The 20791-nt window shown below is 37.5% G+C and overlaps 1 non-coding gene across 1 annotated transcript; it reads right to left on the bottom strand.

Annotated features, from left to right (window-relative positions):
• Window positions 1–19238: 19238 nt before the first annotated feature.
• LOC127748197 (small nucleolar RNA R71) lies at window positions 19239–19342 on the bottom strand. Its single transcript, XR_008010139.1, has one exon. It is a non-coding gene; the product is annotated as a small nucleolar RNA R71 (small nucleolar RNA).
• Between the last annotated feature and the right edge of the window lie 1449 nt (window positions 19343–20791).

The raw sequence follows: 20791 nt of genomic DNA, 5'->3' as shown, positions 1-20791 counted from the left end.
TGAGAGGATGGGAGGTAGCCATTGACAACGGTGAAACCCTACATACAGCTTGCCATGGAAGGAGTCTTGCGTGCATGAAGAAGAAGACAGTAGGAAAGCAGAGATTCAGAAGATAGAGCATCTCCGAAACCTCAACCTGTTCTCCATTACTGCAAAACAAGTATTTATTTCATGTTCTTTTACTTTTCACAATTAAACCTGAGAATTATTGACATCCTGACTAAGAGTTACAAGATAACCATAGCTTGCTTCAAGCCAACAATCTCCGTGGGATCGACCCTTACTCATGTAAGGTATTACTTGGACGACCCAGTGCACTTGCTGGTTAGTTGTGCGGTATTGCAAAAGTGTGATTGCAATTTCGTGCACCAAAGCTCATGCGCCCTCCTCTTGGTGGGGTTGTCTTGAGCTTGAGATCCATCCATTATCTTTTTAGTGATTGAGTGGTCAGTTGAGATGAACTCATCCACTCCCATCTGTACCCCTGCATCCTTACATAATAGATAGATCAAGCTTGGGTAAGCCAATTTAGACTCAGTAGATTCCTTTTTTGCAATTGTGTACATTTCACAAGGAATTAGCTGATGAACCTCCACCTCTCTTCCTAACATAATATAGTGAATCATTACTGCCCTTTTTATAGTAACTTCAGAACGGTTACTTGTGGGAAGTATAGAATGCCCAATGAAATCCAGCTAGCCCTTAGCAACTGGTTTGAGATCTCCCCTCTTTAGTTAGTTTGAGACACCTTTTGTGTTGGTTATCCACTTGGTTCCAGGGAGGCATATGTCCTCTAGAACTTGATGCAGCTTTTTATCTTTAGCCATTCTCCTATTAAAAGATTCTGGATCATCTTGCAGTTGAGGAAGTTTGAGGACTTCTCTTATTTTGTTCAGGTGAAAGTAAATAATCTTCCCCCTGACCATAGTCCGAAAGGTGTGGAAGGCAGCTCCCTCCATTCTTTGCTTATCTGTTAGCCACAGATTTGCATAGAATTTTTGGACCATGTTTCTTCCCACATTTATCTCTGGATTAGCTAGGATTTTCCAGCCTTTATTTCAAATCTGCTCTTTGATCTCCAGATATTCGTCTTCTTTCAGATCGAATTTAACTTTCGAGATCACTGATCTTCTGCATGTAATTTTGAAGTAATGGTCTGCATGTTCTTTGGTGCAGAACTTCTCATGCATCCAAGGTTTTGGATTGTTCTCTTTCTTGCCTCTTGGAGTGGTTTGTTTTCCTTTGAGGGCCATGATCTTGGTGAGTTTTAGCTCAGTGATCACGAAAAAACACACCAAACATAGAGGTTTGCTTGTCCTCAAGCAAAAGAAAGGAAAGAAGAGGGATAGAAGGAGAGAAGGACTCGAATGGGGAATGAATGGGGATGGCCGAATGGGATTTTAAAAGGGGGAGGGTGGGTTTCGAAATTTTTTTTTGAAAAAGATATAATAGAAAGATATGCTTCACCACGGCACTATTTCAATTAAAAAGCCATTTTGGATCCACTATTCTTCAAATCTAAAGCAAGCAAAGCCCAATTGACATCACTCAAAGGCACAAGGATCAATTAAATTAGGAATTTCATTTTAATTATAATTTGTTTTCAATTTCAATTTCATTTTGAATTTTGTAAAAAGCCTATATAAGGCATCATTTTCATTTTTGTGAGGAGGCTGGCTCCACTAGGGAGCATTAGGAGTAGAAAGCTCTCTCTTAGTTTTTCTTTCTGTTTTTTTTTTTTATTTTGGATTGAGATTGGAAGCAATTTTATTTTCATTCTCTATCTGCACTTCTCTTGTTCTTCTTCTGCAAACTCTCAAGTGAATTGTAATTTGAATCAAAGTTATCTTCATTACCTTCATCTTTAATTTTCCTGCATCTTGTTCTCTGTTGGATCAAGGAAGGGAGTGAGATCTAGACTTGTTTTCTAGTCTCATTGAGCTCCTGAGATCTTCAACCTCTCATTTAGATTTTGCAACTGAGTTGAATTTACTTTCTATTTGGTTCTTCAAGCAATTCTGCTTTCTGTTTAGATCTATGCAAGTTATTTCTCTGATTGATTGTTATTTACACTTACTTTGTTTGATCTTTTGAATTTCCAGCACCGCAATTCCTTTATTCTTCCTGCAATTTAATTTTATGCAATTAATCTGAGTTCTAAATTACTTCTTCTTTAATTTCCAGCACCCACTCTCCTTTACATTCCCTGCAATTTACATTTCTTGTCATTTAAGTTTCTGCAATTTACTTTGCTTGTTCTTTAAGCTTCTGTTCCATTTACTTTCTGCAACTCTAAATTCCATGCAATTTACTTTCTGTTGGCTACATCTCGTTTAATTCACTAAATGTTTGCTTAACTAAACTAATCACCCACTAAAGTTGCTTGATCCATCAATTCCTGTGGGATGGACCTCACTCTAAGTGAGTTATTACTACTTGATGCGACCCGGTGCACTTGCCGGTTACATCTATGTGTTTGGAAATTTGTTTTTCCACAAAAACACAATCAAGTTTTTGGTGCCGTTGCTGGGGATTGATTTAGATCAACAATGATTAAGTGGGTGAGAAGTTTAGATCAAGCAATTTTTTGTTTTTGTTCTCTGTTCTAAAGTTGAAACCAAGGTGTTTGTGTTTTTTGCCTCACTAAGAAATTCTTTCTCTATGACATGAATTTCAATTTTCATTGATATTGCATTTTACAAAATACAAATGGAGTTCAACTCATCTTATGGTCAAGCAAAATTTTATGGGATATTACCCACCATCACCAATCTCTAAGGTGGCTGGGAATATCACCAAGAAATTTCAAATTCTAGGCACTCCAATTCATGGAGCTATGCTTCAGAACCACAAGATGATAAAGAAAATCATATGGGATATTTCCCTCCACCACAAAATGATTCAAGTCATTATTCCAATGGTGGCTGGGAGTATTACCTGTCAACTCATATGAGAGATTGTCCAACCTCACCTCCCACTTCTACATTTGAAAATTCTTCATCACCTAAATATGCCTCAACACAAACTTACACGAGCCAAAGACTCTCAAAGCTTGAGTCCATGTTCAGCAGAATTATGGAGGAACAACAACAATCCTGGAGAGAACAAGAAATCCTTTTTCAGAAGACGGATGGGGATTTGGAGAACATTAGGAGAAACTTAGAACAATCAAACAAAGAGGATGAAGACCAATTTATGGGAGAGGAAGTGGAAGAACAAGAAAGTGAGGAGGACAATCAAGGACGTCCAAACTCAAGTGAAGCATAAAATTACATGAAGGAAGGGCTCATGGAACCACCAACTCAGAAGGCTCTGGATGAAGATGAAACTCCAATAACCAAACAGCAACCAAATCTTGAATTCAAGGAAGTGAAGGCAATTAACAAAAGCACCAAGAAGAGGATTGTGACCAAGATACCAAGGACAACATTCAAGAGAAGGTGAACCACAAGCAATCCAACCCCTGGACCACTAGCAAGTAAGCTCAATCAAGCCATGTACAAAAGGAGGCTTGCTGAGAGGAAACCAGGAAAGGGGACAATAGCTAAAACTTCCTTCCCCTTGAGGTCATTCCTCTTAACAAATTGGAAGAAGAGGAAGAAACTGAAGAACAGGTAGACAGTAGGTACATTTCTTCTCCTTGCTTTGTTTAGATTTCAATAAATTGGCATATGATTACATTCTAAGTTTGGTGTTGCCATGCAACACTTTGTTTTCAATTCCTTTGAATGATTGCATGAATTTTACATGGAAGTAACACACTAAGATTCTATGTTTGGTGTGCCACTTATTTTTCTATGCAACTCATTCAGCAACACCACTTGTCTGGATAATCATAATGCCCTTTTTGCAGTGATATTTTCTCTTTTTTTTTTAGTTGGACAATATTAGTCTTCTCTTTGTTTTAGCCATTTCCTTGTTTTAATTCTTTCTGTTATTAATCATTTTATGAATACATCATCAACAGATCCTCGTTCATCACAGATTCTAGGCTTGGTGATTGTATTTAACATATAACAGTCTCTTTTGTTTAGTTTTAGTTCAAATAAAGTGACATATGGTTGCATTCTAAGTTTGGTGTTGCTATGCAACAAAATTTGGTTCCAATCTTTACTGGATACTTGCATTAATTCCAAGTGAAAGTGTCACACTAAGTTTGGTGTGCCACTTATATTTTATGCAATGTATCATGCACACCCTCTTATTTTTGCAACCACAATGTATTTGTTTCTTTGTGCCTTGATTGTTATCCTCAATTTTGCTTGCTTGAAACACATGTGCCACTAATATTTCATTGTGTAAGACACTCATGATCTATCTTAGCCCCATCACCACTGTTCTAATTGTTGCTTGAGGATGAGCAAGCATTCTGAGTTTGGTATGGGAAGGAGAAGAATGGGAGGAAAATGACAACAATAGAGAAGATAAATTACAAGGTTGTAAAGTTCCTTTTCCTCTCATCTGTTTTCAGTATTTTAATTTGCATGATTGTCTTTAACTTCTCTGTATGCATGTGTGGTATGAATAAGCATAGTTTGAATCTTGATTTGTAACATCTTGCTATGGCATCATGACTGCCAACTTGAGTTTTGTAAAGTCCAAAGCACTAAATTATCATGATCATAAACAAATAAGGAATTAAAGAAGAATTTAGCATGTGCATACAAGTATTGGAAGGCTAGTAGGATTAATTGTTGCTCAATTGCATTAGATTTTACTTAATTGAAGTTTTTCATCTAGAACATTTTGTGAAATCTTTTGAAATCATAAAAACCTTGAAAAAAGCATAAATGGGCAAGAAAAGAAAAAGGAAAAGAATGAGAAAGCTGAAGGCTCTGAGTACCAATGGCCATTTATTTGTTAAGTACTTGTGGTGTTTATGTATCAAGCCAAGTGCTTGAAAACAAAACACTTAGAAGTCAAGGCTAGGCTCAAGTGCAAATGCACACCCTCAAAGCTCAAGGTTCTGAGCATCAATGATTAGAGAGTCAAGAAAAGAAAAAAAATGAGCTTAATGAAGTCCTCTAATTCAAATGCTTGTGGTGCTTATGTATCAAGTGGTAATACTTGAATACAAAGCATTTAGAATCGTAGCTTTGTAATTAACTCATGGGGCAAAGCACCCAAAAGGAGAAGCTAATAAAAAAAAATCAAAAGCTTGTTTCAAGGAAGAAACATAAGGAAAAGATTTCATAATTTGAGCTAGATAGAAGCATCAATCATTTACATTTCTTTTGTTATTGAAGCATGCATAGAAAACTAGCTAACTATGAACATAGAGTTGCTATTCTTCATACCTTAGATTGCAATCTCTATTGCATGATTCCTTTCTTGCTTGGGGACAAGCAAGGTTTAAGTTTGGTATTTTTCTATGCTTTTTCATACAAGAAAATGATAATTAGTGCTTAAATATTGCATTCTTTCATGCTTAAATGTTATATTTCTTTGATCTTTTGATTTGATAAATTTTGTAGGAAATAAGAAGAAAACGAAGCAAAAAAGCACAAAATAAGCAAAAAGGGGAAAAAAAGAGTTTTGGGGCACACTTTGAAGGTAGAACACACCTTGGAGCCTTAGGCCACGCTTTTAAAAGCGTGGCCCATGACCAAGGAAGCACCAACAGCATGGAGTTAAGTTAAGTTTACTTAACTGAGCGCCCAAAGGGAGTGAAGAAGGCACTAGCGCTCAGTTAAAACATTTTAACATAACTTTTTCGAGCTTTTATAAAGCCTTGTGACAGCATGACCATGCCTTCTTCAAAGGGTCATAACTTGAGCTACAGATGTCCAATTGATGCGATTCCAGTTGCATTAGAAAGCTGACATTCAGAGCTTTCCAACAATATATAGCAATCCATATTTAGCATAAAATTGAAGCACAAGTAAAAGGCGTCTTTATGGCCCAAAAATCAACCACAAAATGCAACCAGCAAGGCTAGAAGTGGGAGCCCCTCTCCAAAGCAAAGTAGCGCTATTAGTGTGCAAGGAAATTCACCAAATTGGCTCCACTAGGATTTGAACCAGGGAGCTCCTCTCTTGCATGGAAGGAGTGCTCCACTTGGCCAAAGAAAATGGCACCAATTTGACTCACCCAAGGATCGAACTTGGAGCTCTCTCTCTACAAGGCAGGGGCCCTCAGTTAACTTAGTTAACTTAGCGCTATGAGGGCTGCCCAAGGAAGCTTTGTCACGCAAGGGTAATGGACCAAGGACAAGCACATGTAGTGCTCAGTTAGAAAATTCTAACTTAACGCTACCCTGGAGTAAGGCACGGACCAAAATGAGCCTGGGACCAAGACTTGGCCCTGGGAGCTGCACCACGGCACTATTTCAATTAAAAAGCCATTTTGGATCCACTATTCTTCAAATCTAAAGCAAGCAAAGCCCAATTGACATCACTAAAAGGCACAAGGGTCAATTAAATTAGGAATTTCATTTTAATTATAATTTGTTTTCAATTTCAATTTCATTTTGAATTTTGTAAAAAGCCTATATAAGGTATCATTTTCATTTTTGTGAGGAGGCTGGCTCCACTAGGGAGCATTAGGAGTAGAAAGCTCTCTCTTAGTTTTTCTTTTTGTTTTTTGTTTTATTTTGGATTGAGATTGGAAGGAATTCTATTTTCATTATCTATCTGCACTTCTCTTGTTCTTCTTCTGCAAACTCTCAAGTGAATTGTGATTTAAATCAAAGTTCTCTTCATTACCTTCATCTTTAATTTTCCTGCATCTTGTTCTCTGTTGGATCAAGGAAGGGAGTGAGATCTAGACTTGTTTTCTAGTCTCATTGAGCTCCTGAGATCTTCAACCTCTCATTTAGATTTTGCAACTGAGTTGAATTTACTTTCTATTTGGTTCTTCAAGCAATTCTGCTTTCTGTTTAGATCTATGCAAGTTATTTCTCTGATTGATTGTTATTTACACTTCTTTGTTTAATCTCTTGAATTTCCAGCACCCCAATTCCTTTATTCTTCCTACAATTTAATTTTATGCAATTAATCTGAGTTCTAAATTACTTCTTCTTTAATTTCCAGCACCCACTCTCCTTTACATTCCCTACAATTTACATTTCTTGTCGTTTAAGTTTTTGCAATTTACTTTGCTTGTTCTTTAAGCTTCTGTTCCATTTACTTTCTACAACTCTAAATTCAATGCAATTTACTTTCTGTTGGCTACATCTCATTTAATTCACTAAATGTTAGCTTAACTAAACTAATCACCCACTAAAGTTGCTTGATCCATTAATTCCTGTGGGATGGACCTCACTCTAAGTGAGTTATTACTACTTGATGCGACCCGGTGCACTTGCCGGTTACATCTATGTGTTTGGAAATTTGTTTTTCCACAAAAACACAATCAAGTTTTTGGCGCCGTTGCCGGGGATTGATTTAGATCAACAATGATTAAGTGGGTGAGAAGTCTAGATCAAGCAATTTTTTGTTTTTGTTCTTTGTTCTAAAGTTGAAACCAAGGTGTTTGTATTTTTGCCTCACTAAGAAATTCTTTCTCTATGACATGAATTTCAATTTTCATTGATATTGCATTTTATAAAATACAAATGGAGTTCAACTCATCTTATGGTCAAGCAAAATTTTATGGGATATTACCCACCATCACCAATCTCTAAGGTGGCTGGGAATATCACCAAGAAATTTCAAATTCTGGGCACTCCAATTCATGGAGCTATGCTTCAGAACCACAAGATGATAAAGAAAATCATATGGGATATTTCCCTCCACCACAAAATGATTCAAGTCATTATTCCAATGGTGGCTGGGAGTGTTACCAAGAAACTGCAAATTCTGAGCAGTCAACTCACATGAGAGATTGTCCAACCTCACTTCCCACTTCTACATTTGAAAATTCTTCATCACCTATATATGCCTCAACACAAACTTACACGAGCCAAAGACTCTCAAAGCTTGAGTCCATGTTCAACAAAATTGTGGAGGAACAAGAACAATCTTGGAGATAACTAGAAATCCTTTTCCAGAAGACGGATGAGGATTTGGTGAACGTTAGGAGGAACTTAGAACCATCAAACAAAGAGGATGAAGACCAATTTATGGGAGAGGAAGTGGAAGAACAAGAAAGTGAGGAGGACAATCAAGGACGTCCAAACTCAAGTGAAGTAGAAAATTACATGAAGGAAGGGCTCATGGAACCACCAACTCAGAAGGCTCTACATGAAGATAAAACTCCAATAACCAAACAGCAACCAAATCTTGAATTCAAGGAACTGAAGGCAATTAAAAAAAGCACCAAGAAGAGGATTGTGACCAAGATACCTAGGACAACATTCAAGAGAAGGTCAACCACAACTAATCCAACCCGTGGACCACTAGCAAGCAAGCTCAATCAAGCCATGTACAAAAGGAGGCTTGCTGAGAGGAAACCAGGAAAGGGGACAATAGCTGAAACTTCCTTCCCCTTGAGGTCATTCCTCTTAACAAATTGGAAGAAGAGGAAGAAAGTGAAGAACAGGTAGACAGTATGTACATTTCTTCTCCTTGCTTTGTTTAAATTTCAATAAATTGGCATATGATTACATTCTAAGTTTGGTGTTGCCATGCAACACTTTGTTTTCAATTTCTTTGAATGATTGCATCAATTTTACATGGAAGTAACACACTAAGATTCTAAGTTTGGTGTGCCACTTATTTTTCTATGCAACTCATTCAGCAACACCACTTGTCTGGATAATCATAATGCCCTTTTTGCAGTGATATTTTCTCTTTTTTTTAGTTGGACAATATTAGTCTTCTCTTTGTTTTAGCCATTTCCTTGTTTTAATGCTTTCTATTATTAATCATTTTTTTGTGAATACATCACCAAGAGATCCTCGTCATCACAGATTATTGGCTTGGTAATTGTATTTAACATATAACAGTCTCTTTTGTTTAGTTTTAGTTCAAATAAAGTGACATATGGATGCATTCTAAGTTTGGTGTTTCTATGCAACAAAATTTGGTTCCAATCTTTACTGGATACTTGCATTAATTCCAAGTGAAAATGTCACACTAAGTTTGGTGTGCCATTTATATTTTATGCAATGTATCATGCACACCCTCTTATTTTTGCAACCACAATACCTCTGTTTCTATGTGCCTTGATTGTTATCCTCAATTTTGCTTGCTTGAAACACATGTACCACTAACATTTCATTGTGTAAGACACTCATGATCTATCTTAGCCCCATCACCACTGTTCTAATTGTTGCTTAAGGATGAGCAAGCATTCTGAGTTTGGTATGGGAAGGAGAAGAATGGGAGGAAAATGACAACAACAGAGAAGATAAATTACAAGGTTGTAAAGTTTCTTTTCCTCTCATTTGTTTTCAGTATTTTAATTTGCATGATTGGTTTTAACTTCTCTGTATGCATGTGTGGTATAAACAAGCATAGTTTGAATATTGTTTTGTAACATCTTGCTATGGCATCATGACTGCCAACTTGAGTTTTGTAAAGTCCAAAGCACTAAATTATCATGATCATAAACAAACAAGGAATTAAAGAAGAATTTAGCATGTGCATATAAGTATTGGAAAGAAGAATTCACCAAATTGGCTCCACTAGGATTTGAACCAGGGATCTCCTCTCTTGCAAGGAAGGAGCGCTCCACTTGGCCAAAGAAAATGGCACCAATTTGACTCACCCAAGGATCGAACTTGGAGCTCTCTCTCTGCAAGGCAGGGGCGCTCAGTTAACTTAGTTAACTTAGCGCTATGAGGGCTGCCCAAGGAAGCTTTGTCACACAAGGGTAATGGACCAAGGACAAGCACATGTATTGCTCAGTTAGAAAATTCTAACTTAACGCTACCCTAGAGCAAGGCACAGACCAAAATGAGCCTGGGACCAAGACTTGTAGCGCTCAGTTAACTCAGTTAACTGAACGCTCCCCTGGGAGCTGTACCATGGCACTATTTCAATTAAAAAGCCATTTTGGATCCACTCTTCTTCAAATCCAAAGCAAGCAAAGCCCAATTGACATCACTCAAAGGCACAAGGATCAATTAGATTAGGAATTTCATTTTAATTGTAATTTGTTTTCAATTTCAATTTCATTTTGAATTTTGTAAAAAGCCTATATAAGGCATCATTTTCATTTTTGTGAGGAGGCTGGCTCCACTAGGGAGCATTAGGAGTAGAGAGCTCTCTCTTAGTTTTTTTTTTCTGTTTTTTTTTATTTTGGATTGAGATTGGAAGGAATTCTGTTTCATTCTCTATCTGCACTTCTCTTGTTCTTTTTCTGCAAACTCTCAAGTGAATTGTGATTTGAATCAAAGTTCTCTTCATTGCCTTCATCTTTAATTTTTCCTGGATCTTGTTCTCTGTTGGATCATGGAAGGGAGTGAGATCTAGACTTGTTTTCTAGTCTCATTGAGCTCCTGAGATCTTCAACCTCTCATTTAGATTTTGCAACTGAGTTGAATTTACTTTCTGTTTGCTTCTTCAAGCAATTCTACTTTCTATTTAGATCAGTGCAAGTTATTTCTCTTATTGATTATTATTTACACTTCTTTGTTTGATGTCTTGAATTTCCAGCACCCCAATTCCTTTATTCTTCCTGTAATTTAATTTTATGCAATTAATCTGAGTTCTAAATTATTGCTTCTTTAATTTCCAGCACCCACTCCCCTTTACATTCCTTGCAATTTACATTTCTTGTCATTTAAATTTCTGCAATTTACTTTGCTTGTTCTTTAAGCTTCTGTTCCATTTACTTTCTGCAACTCTAAATTCCATGCAATTTACTTTCTGTTGGCTATATCTCATTTAATTCACTAAATGTTAGCTTGACTAAACTAATCACCCACTAAAGTTGCTTGATCCATCAATCCCTGTAGGATCGACCTCACTCTAAGTGAGTTATTACTACTTGATGCGACCCGGTGCACTTGCCGGTTAGATCTATGTGTTTGGAAATTTGTTTTTCCACAAAAACACCATCACCTCAACTTCTTTTCCCAGCAAAATACAGTGAATCATCACTGCTCTTTTGATAGTGACTTCAGACCAGTTATTGGTGGGAAGTATAGAATGCCCAATAAAATCCAACCAGCCCCTAGCGACAGGTTTGAGATTTCCTCTCTTCAGTTGGTTTGGGACACCTTTTGAGTTGGTTATCCACTTGGTTCCAGGGAGGCATATATCCTCTAGAACTTGATACATCTTTTTATCTTTAGCCATTCTCCTATTAAAGGATTCTAGATCATCTTGTAGCTGAGGATGTTTGAGGACTTCTCTCACTTTATCAAGATGGAAGTAAATAACCTTTCCTCTGACCACAGTCTAAAAGGTGTAGAAGGCAGTTCCCTCTATTCTTTGCTTATCTGCATCAACAGATTTGCATAGAATTCATGGATCATGTTTCTTCCAACATGTATCTCAAGATTAGCCAGGATTTCCCAGCCCCTGTTTCGAATATACTCTTGGATCTCCAGATATTCATCTTCTTTCACATCAAATTTAACTTCTGGGATCACTGATTTTTTTGGCACACAATTTTGAAGTAATGATCTGCATGTTCTTTGGTGCAGAATCTCTCAAGTATCTAAGATTTTGGATTATTTTCTTTCTTGCCTCTTGGGGTGGTTTATTTTCCTTTAGAAGCCATGATCTTGGTCTGTTTTGACTCAGTGATCACGGAAAAACACACCAAACTTAGAGGTTTGCTTGTCCTCAAGCAAAATAAAGAAATAAGAGGAAGAGAGGGAGAAATAGATTCGAATTATGGGTCTAGGAAGGTGGCCGAATGTGTTTTAAAAAGGGAGTGGGGAATGGGTTTCGAATTTTTTTTTTTGAAAAAGAAAAGATAGAAAGATATGATTTGATAAAAGATAAACATGATGTGAAAAAGATAGGATTTGAAAATTTAAAAGATATGAAAAAGATATGAGGAAGTAAACTCTGAATTTTAAAAAAAATAAAAGATAATATGGATGAATGAAAAAGATTTGGGAAGAAATTGTAGAGATAAATAAGTTTTAAAAGATGTTTTGAAAAAGAATTGAAAAGGAATTGCAAAGATTTTATAAGATTATTAATTATTTTTTGAAATGGGGATTGAAAGATGAAGATTTGTAATATTTTTATGCAGAAAATTATGAACTAAAACAAGAAAATTTGAAAAAAATTGAATTAGAAACGAAATTCCATCCCCTTTGCTGTTCTGGCATTAAACGCCCAGAATGATAGCCATTCTGGCGTTTAACGCCCATCTGGTGGCCATTTTGGGCGTTTAACGCCCAACTAAGTACCCTGGACGGCGTTAAACGCCAGAAAGCCTTTGTCATTGGGCATTTTTCTAAACGCCCAGGAGGCTGCTGTTTCTGGCGTTAAACACCTAGAATGCTACCCATTTTGGCGTTTAACGCCCAGAATGGTACCTTTACTAGCCTTAAACGCCCAGAATGATAGCCATTCTAGCGTTTAACGCCCAGTTTGCTACCTTTACCGGTGTTTAAATGCCAATAAGCTTCTTTTCTATTGGCTTCTCCATTTTTCTGTTCTAGACTCTTCTATAACTCTGTAAACCTCTGCAATTAACCATATACCTTAAAAATAAACTATATTAAACTCTTATAATTATTATTTGAATAGCAACACCTTTACTAATGGCTGGGTTGCCTCCCAGCAAGCGCTTCTTTACTGTCTTTAGCTGGACTTTACTGAGCTTTAATCCAGTCTCAGTCTTGAGCATTCTTGCTCAACATTGCCTTCAAGATAATGCTTAACTCTCTATCCATTAACAATGAACTTTTTGTTAGAGTCAATATCCTGAAGCTCTACAGATCCATATGGTGACACACTTGTAATCACATATGGTCCCTTCCACCACAATTTTAGTTTCTGAGAGAATAATCTGAGCCTAGAGTTAAATAACAGAAACTTCTGTCCTGGCTCAAAGACTCTAGATGATAGCTTTCTGTTATGCCACCTTTTTGCTTTCTCTTTGTAAATTTTAGCATTTTTGAAAGCATTGATTCTGAACTCCTCTAGCTCATTCAACTAGAGTAATCTCTTCTCTCCAGCTACCTTAGCATCAAGGTTTAGGAACCTGGTTGCCCAGTAGGCCTTGTGTTCCAGTTCCACTGGCAGATGACAGGCTTTTCCATACACAAGCTGGTATGGAGAGGTTCCTATAGGAGTCTTGAATGTGGTTCTGTATGCCCACAGAGCATCATCCAGACTTCTTGCCCAATCCCTTCTATGGGTATTTACAGTCCATTCTAGGATTCGTTTAAGTTCTCTATTTGAGACTTTAGCCTGCCCATTTGTATGTGGATGATATGAAGTTGCCACTTTGTGGTTAATTCCATATTGGATCAAAGCAGAGTCAAGCTGTTTATTGTAGAAATGAGTGCCTCCATCACTGATCAGTACTCTAGGGACACCAAACCTACTGAAGATATGCTTTTGGAGGAATTTTAGCATTGTCTTAGTATTATTAGTGGGTGTTACAATTGCCTCTACCCATTTAGATACATAGTCTACTGCCACCAGAATATAAGTGTTTGAATATGATGGTGGAAAAGGTCCCATGAAGTCAATACCCCATACATCAAACAACTCAATCTCTAAGATCCCTTAGCTTGCTGAGGCATGGCATAACCGTAAGGAAGATTATGAGCTCTCTGACAACTGTCACAGTTACGTACAAACTCTCAGGAGTCTCTATAGAGAGTAGGCCAATAGAAGCCACATTGGAGAACCCTTGTCGCTGTTCGCTCACCTCCAAAATATCCTCCATATTATAATCCATGGCAGTGCCATAGGATCTTCTGCGCTTCTTCTCTAGGTACACATCTATGGATTATTCCGTCTGCACACCTCTTAAAAGGATATGGTTCATCCCACAAGTAGTACTTTGCATCAGAAACCAATTTTTTCGCTTGCTACCTACCGTACTCTTTGGGTATGAATCTCACAGCTTTATAGTTTACAATGTCTGCAAACCATGGTGCTTCCTGAATGGCAAACAATTTATCATCTGGAAAGGTTTCAGAGATCTCAGTAGGAAGGAGGGACGCTCTTGCTACTGGTTCTATCCGGGACAGATGATCAGCTACTTGGTTCTCTGTCCCTTTTCTATCTCTTATTTCCATATCAAACTCTTGCAGAAGCAATACTGGTATGCGAAATCGTAAATCACACTTTTCAAAACTCCGCATAGCTGACCAGCAAGTGCACTGGGTCGTCCATGTAATACCTTACGTGAGTAAGGGTCGATCCCACGGAGATTGATGACTTGAAGCAAGCTATGGTCATCTTGTAAATCTCAGTTAGGCGGATTCAAATGGTTATGAGGTGTTGATAATTAAAAGAACAATAAAACATAAAATAAAATGAAGTCACTTATGTAGTTCCTTGGTGAGAATTTCAGATATACGTTTGGAGATGCTTTGTTGCCTCTAAACCTCTGCTTTCCTACTATCCTCATCCAATCATGCGTACTCCTTTCCATGGCAAGCTGTATCTTGGTGGATCACCGTTGTTAATGGCAACCATACGTCCTCTCAGTGAAAACATGTCCTCTACAGTTCCCGCATGGCTAATCAGCTGTCAGTTCTCGATCATGTCAGAATAGAATACATTTATTCTTTTGCACTCTGTCACTGCGCCCAACAGTCACGAGTTTGAAGCTCGTCATAGTCATCCCATCCCAGATTCTACTCGGAATACCATAGACAAGGTTTAGACTTTTTGGATCTCAAGAATGCAACCAATTGGTTCTAGCTTATACCACGAACGTTCTAACGTCACGGATTCAAATGCTCTGTTGTCAGGAGAGGTGATTCAGATCCGTGGGTCAGAGACCAAAGAGAATATACTCCAGCTGTCGTTCAATGACTACGTTGAACATCATGTAGACCACTTTGAGGTTGTCAGGCACGCGGATCTTGGCTAAGCGAGGAACAAAGATTGAGTGATTGCCACGGGTCACCCCTTCACTCTAACTTAAATAAATTAAGTACAAGAGTATATCTTGGAGGAGAAATAGGCGTGAATTGAATAGAACAACAATAATACTTGCATTAATACTCGAGGAATAGCAGAGCTCCTCCCCTTAATCTTTGAGGTGTAGAAACTCCACCGTTGAAAATACATAAGAACAAAAGGTCTAGGTATGGCCGAATGGCCAGCCTCTAAAAAGGGTTCGAAGAACTCCCAAAAGGTCAAAAACTTTGAATATAATAGTAAAAAGTGCTATTTATACTGAAATAATAAACTAGGTTTACAGAAAATGAGTAGATATTGCAGAAATCCACTTTCGGGGCCCACATGGTGTGTGTTTGGGCTGAGCCTTGAAGCTTTCACGTGCATAGGCCATCCTTGGAGTTTAACTCCAACTTTGGTGCCAGTTCCGGCGTTTTACTCCAGAAAAGGGTCTCTGGTGGGCGTTTAGACGCCAGTTTAGGCCATCAAATCTTAGCAAAGTATAGACTATTATATATTTTTGGAAAGCCCAAGATGTCTACTTTTCCAACGCAATTAAGAGCGCACCAACTGGGCTTCTGTAGCTCCTAAAAATCCACTTTGAGTGCAGGGAGGTCAGAATCCAACAGCATTTGTAGTCCTTTATCAGCCTCTGAATCAGATTTTTGCTCAGGTCCCTCAATTTTAGCCAGAAAATACCTGAAATCACAGAAAAACACACAAACTCATAGTATAGTCCAGAAATGTGAATTTTGCATAAAAACTAAAAAAATATATTAAAAAGTAACTAAAACATACTAGAAACTGCCTAAAAACAATGCCAAAAAGCATATAAATTATCCGCTCATCACACACCAAACTTAAATTGTTGCTTGTCCCCAAGCAATTGAAAACAAAATAGGATAAAAAGAAGAGAATATACAATAAATCCCAAAATATCAATGAAACTTAGTTCTAATTAGATGACCAGGACTTGTAGCTTTTTGCTTCTGAATAGTTTTGGCATCTCACTTTATCCTTTGAAATTCAGAATTATTGGAATCTATAGGAATTCAGAATTACGATAGTGTTATTGATTCTCCTAGTTCAGTATGTTGATTCTTGATCACAGCTACTTATGAGTCTTGGCCGTAACCCTAAGCATCTTGTTTTCCAGTATTACCACCGGATACATAAATGCCACAGACACATAACTGGGTGAACTTTTACTATTGTATTTTCATCTTTGGATCATCTTTTGATCTTTTGATCACTTTTGGGAGGCTGGCAATTCGGCCATGCCTAGACTTTGTTCTTATGTATTTTCAACAGTGGAGTTTCTACACACCATAAATTAAGGTTTGGAGCTCTGCTGTTCCTTATGAATCAATGCAATTACTACTGTTTTTCTATTCAATTCAAGCTTATTCTTATTCTAAGAATTCACTCGTACTTCAACCTGATGGATGTGATGATCCGTGACACTCATCATTATCCCCCTTATGAATGCGTGCCTGACAACCACCTCCGTTCTATTTGCGAGAGCTTGAGTGTGTATCTCTTGGCCACCTGGTTCACGATGCATGGTTGCCTCTCCTGAAATTAGAGCTTCCATTCCGTGCAATCAGAGTCTTCGTGGTATAAGCTAGAATCACATGGGCAGCATTCTTAAGATCCGGAATGTCTAAACCTTGTCTGTGGTATTCTGAGTAGGATCTGGGATGGGATGATTATGACGAGCTTCAAACTTGCGAGTGTTGGGCGCAGTGACAGTGTGCAAAAGGATCAATGGATCTTATTCTGACACGATCGAGAATCGACATCTGATTAGCCATGCGGGAAACCGTAGAGGACCTTTTTCACTGAGAGGATGGATGGTAGTCATTGACAACGGTGATCCACCTACATACAGCTTGCCATGGAAAGGAGTATGAAAGATTGGATGAAGGCAATAGGAAAGCATAGGCTCAGAGGGAACAAAGCATCTTCATACGCTTATCTAAAATTCCCACCAATGAATTGCATAAGTATCTCTATCCTATTTTATGTTCTATTTCATTCTTTTATTTATCAAAACCCCATAACCATTTGAATCCGCCTGACTAAGATTTACAAGATGACCATAGCTTGCTTCAAGCCGACAATCTCCGTGGGATCAACCTTTACTCACGTAAGGTATTAGTTGGACGACCCAGTGCACTTGCTGGTCAGCTGCACGAAGTTGTGTATCACGATTTTGTGTACCAAATTTTTGGCGTCGTTGCCGGGGATTGTTCGAGTTTGAACAACTGACAGTTTATCTTGTAGCTTAGATTAGATATTTTTCTTTTTATTTTCTTCTTCACAATTTTTAAGAATGAATTCTAGAGTTTCAGATGATGCTTTTATCATCACAGGAGCTTGTTGATTCCCATCAACTTGGCTGTTTTATGCAGTGTCTTGCTAAAGCTTGGCTGACCTTGTCTAATCTTTTTAGACTGAAGCTTTAGACTAACATTGCATGATTCCTGGAATTCGTATTAAAAATTTTTGAGTTTCTTATTTTCTTTTTTCAAAATAATTTTTGAAAAAAAAACAAAAAATTATAAAATCATAAAATCAAACATATTTTGTGTTTGAATCTAGTGTCAATTTTTAAGTTTGGTGTCAATTGCATGCATTTTTCAAAAACTCATACATTGTGTTCTTCATTGATCTTCAAGTTGTTCTTGATGATCTTCCTTGTTCTGATCTTTAAATTCTCCTGTTTTGTGTCTTTTGTAGTTTTTCATATGCATTCTCAAATTATTAGTTTCCCTAGTATGAAAATTTCTAAGATTGGTGTCTTGCATGTTTTTCTTTTCTTAAAAATTTTCAAAAAAAAAATTATGTCTTTTCAAGTCAATAATACAGAGAATTAAAGATTCAGAACATACAGCAGAGGAATCACAGAGAAAAAGTTGGCCGTTCAAAACGCCCAGTGAAAATGGAATTCTGGCATTTAAACGCCACCCAGGTACCCTGGCTGGGCGTTTAACGCCCAAGGAGGTAGCCAACTGGGCGTTAAACGCCAGAATGGATATACCATTTTGGGCGTTTAACGCCAGGATAGCACCAAGGAGGTTGCTTTGTTTTCAATTCTAATCTTTTTCAACTTTTTAAATTTTAAAACTAATTTTTCAAAATTTTATCTTTTTTATTTTTCTTTTAATATTTTTGAAAATCCTTGCTAACAGTTAATGTTGTGATTCGAAAATTTCAAGTTTGTTACTTTCTTGTTAAGAAAGGTTCCATATTTAAATTTTAGAATCATATCTTTTAATTTCTTGTTATTCAAGTCATCAATTTTAAAAATCAAATCTTTTTCAACCGTATGTTTTCAATCATATCTTTTTAAAAAAAATCAAATTTTCTTCAGTCATATCTTTTCAAACATATCTTTTTGAATCAAATCTTTTTCTAATCATATCTTTTTCAAATTTTGATTTAAAAAATCTTTTCTAACTTCTTATCTTTTAAAAAATTGATTTTTAAATCTTTTCACTATTTCTCATCTTTTTCAAAACCACCTAACTATCTTTCTCTCTCTAATTTTTGAAAATCACTAACCACTTTTTCAAAAATCTTTTTAATTTTCGAAAACTCCCTCTCTCATCTCTTTCTATTTAAAGACTAACACTTCTCCTCTATTAGCAATTCGGACTCTCTCCCTCTTAATAAGTTCGAATTCTCTACCTCATCCTTCTATTCTTCTTTTCCTCTGATACTGTGACATAGAGGATTCCATACTTTCTTGTTTTCTTCTCTTTAATATGAGTAGGAACAAAGATAAAGGCATTCTTGTTGAAGCTGATCCTGAACCTGAAAAGACTCTGAAGAAGAAGCGAATAGAAGCTAAAGCACAACTCTCTGACAGAAATTTTTGAAAAAGAAGAATACATGGCAGCCGAAAATAACAACAATGCCAATAATGCAAGGAAGGTGCTTGGTGACTTTACTGCACCAACTCCCGACTTCTATGGAAGAAGCATATCTATTCCTGCCATTGGAGCAAACAACTTTGAGGTTAAGCCTCAATTAGTTTCTCTGATGCAACAGAATTACAAGTTTCATTTACTTCCATTGGAAGATCCTCATCAGTTCTTGGCTGAATTTTTGCAAATCTATGACACTGTTAAGACTAATGGAGTTGATCCCAAGGTCTACAGACTTATGCTTTTCCCTTTTGCTGTGAGAGACAGAGCTAGTATATGGTTGAACTCACAACCTAAAGACAGCCTGCACTCTTGGGAAAAGATGGTCAATGCCTTCTTAGCTAAATTCTTTCCACCTCAGAAGATGAGTAAGTTTAGAGTGGAAGTTCAAACCTTCAAACAAAAGGAAGGTGAATCCCTCTATGAAGCTTGGGAAAGATACAAGCAAATGATCAGAAGGTGTCCTTCTGACATGCTTTCAGAATGGAGCATTATAGGTATCTTCTATGATGGTCTGTCTGAGTTATCCAAGATGTCATTGGACCATTCTACAGGTGGATCTATTCATCTGAAGAAAACTCCTGCAGAAGCTCAGGAACTCATTGAAATGGTTGCAAATAACCAGTTCATGTACACTTCTGAAAGAAATCCTGTGAACAATGGGACAACCCAGAAGAAAGGAGTTCTTAAGATTGAAACTCTGAATGCCATATTGTCTTAGAACAAATTATTGACTCAGAAAGTCAATGTAATTTCTCAGAATCTGACTGGATTGCAAGCTGTATCTGGCAGTGCTAAAGAAGCCTCCTCTGAAGGAGAAGCTTATGACCCTGAGAATCCTACAATGGAAGAGGTGAATTACATGGGATAACCCTATGGAAACACCTACAATTCTTCATGGAGAAATCACCCAAATTTCTCATGGAAGGATCAACAGAAGCCTCAACAAGGCTTCAATAACAATAATGGTGGGAGAAACAGGTTTGGCAATAGCAAACCTTTCCCATCATCTTCTCAGCAACAGACAGAGAACTATGAGCATAATCGCTCTGGCTTAGCAACCATAGTCTCTGATCTATCTAAGACCACACTAAGTTTCATGAATGAAACAGGATCCTTCATTAGAAATTTGGAGGCACAAATGGGTCAGCTGAGTAAGAAGGTTACTGAAACACCTCCTAGCACTTTCCCAAGCAATACAGAAGAAAATCCCAAGAGAGAGTGCAAGGCCATAACCATGACCAACATGGCCGAACTTGGAGAGAGTGAGGAGGACGTGATTCCCAGTGAGAAAAACCTCATGGGATGTCCTCTGAATGAAAAGGAGTTCCCCTTTGAGGAACCAAGGGAATCTGAGGCTCATACATAGACCATAGAGATTCCATTGAACCTACTTCTACCATTCGTGAGCTCTGATGAGTATTCTTCTTCTGAAGAGGATGAAATTACTACTGAAGAGCAAGTTGCTCAGTATTTGGAGTAATCATGAAGCTGAATGCCAAATTATTTGGTAATGAGACTTGGGAAGATGAACCTCCATTGCTCATTAAAGAACTAAATGCCTTGGCTCAGCTAAAGATACCTCAAAAGAAATCGAACCCTGGAAGGTTCTTAATACCATGCACCATTGGCACCATGACCTTTGAGAAGGCTCTATATGACCTGGGGTCAAGTGTAAACCTTATGCCACTTTTTGTAATGGAGAAACTAGGGATCTTTGAGGTACAAGCTACAAGAACCTCACTGGAGATGGCAGACGATTCAAGGAAACAGGCTTATGGACTTGTAGAGGATGTCTTAGTGAAGGTTGAAGGCCTTTACATCCCTGCTGACTTCACAATCCTGGACACTGGGAAGAATAAGGACGAATCCATCATCCTTGGCAGACCCTTCCTAGCCACAGCAAAAGCTTTGATTGATGTT

This window comes from Arachis duranensis, chromosome 5 (assembly GCF_000817695.3).
Source record: "Arachis duranensis cultivar V14167 chromosome 5, aradu.V14167.gnm2.J7QH, whole genome shotgun sequence".
NCBI lineage: Eukaryota > Viridiplantae > Streptophyta > Magnoliopsida > Fabales > Fabaceae > Arachis > Arachis duranensis.
Note: the sequence above shows the minus strand (reverse complement) of the source record. Positions and strands in the feature narration are given on the sequence as shown.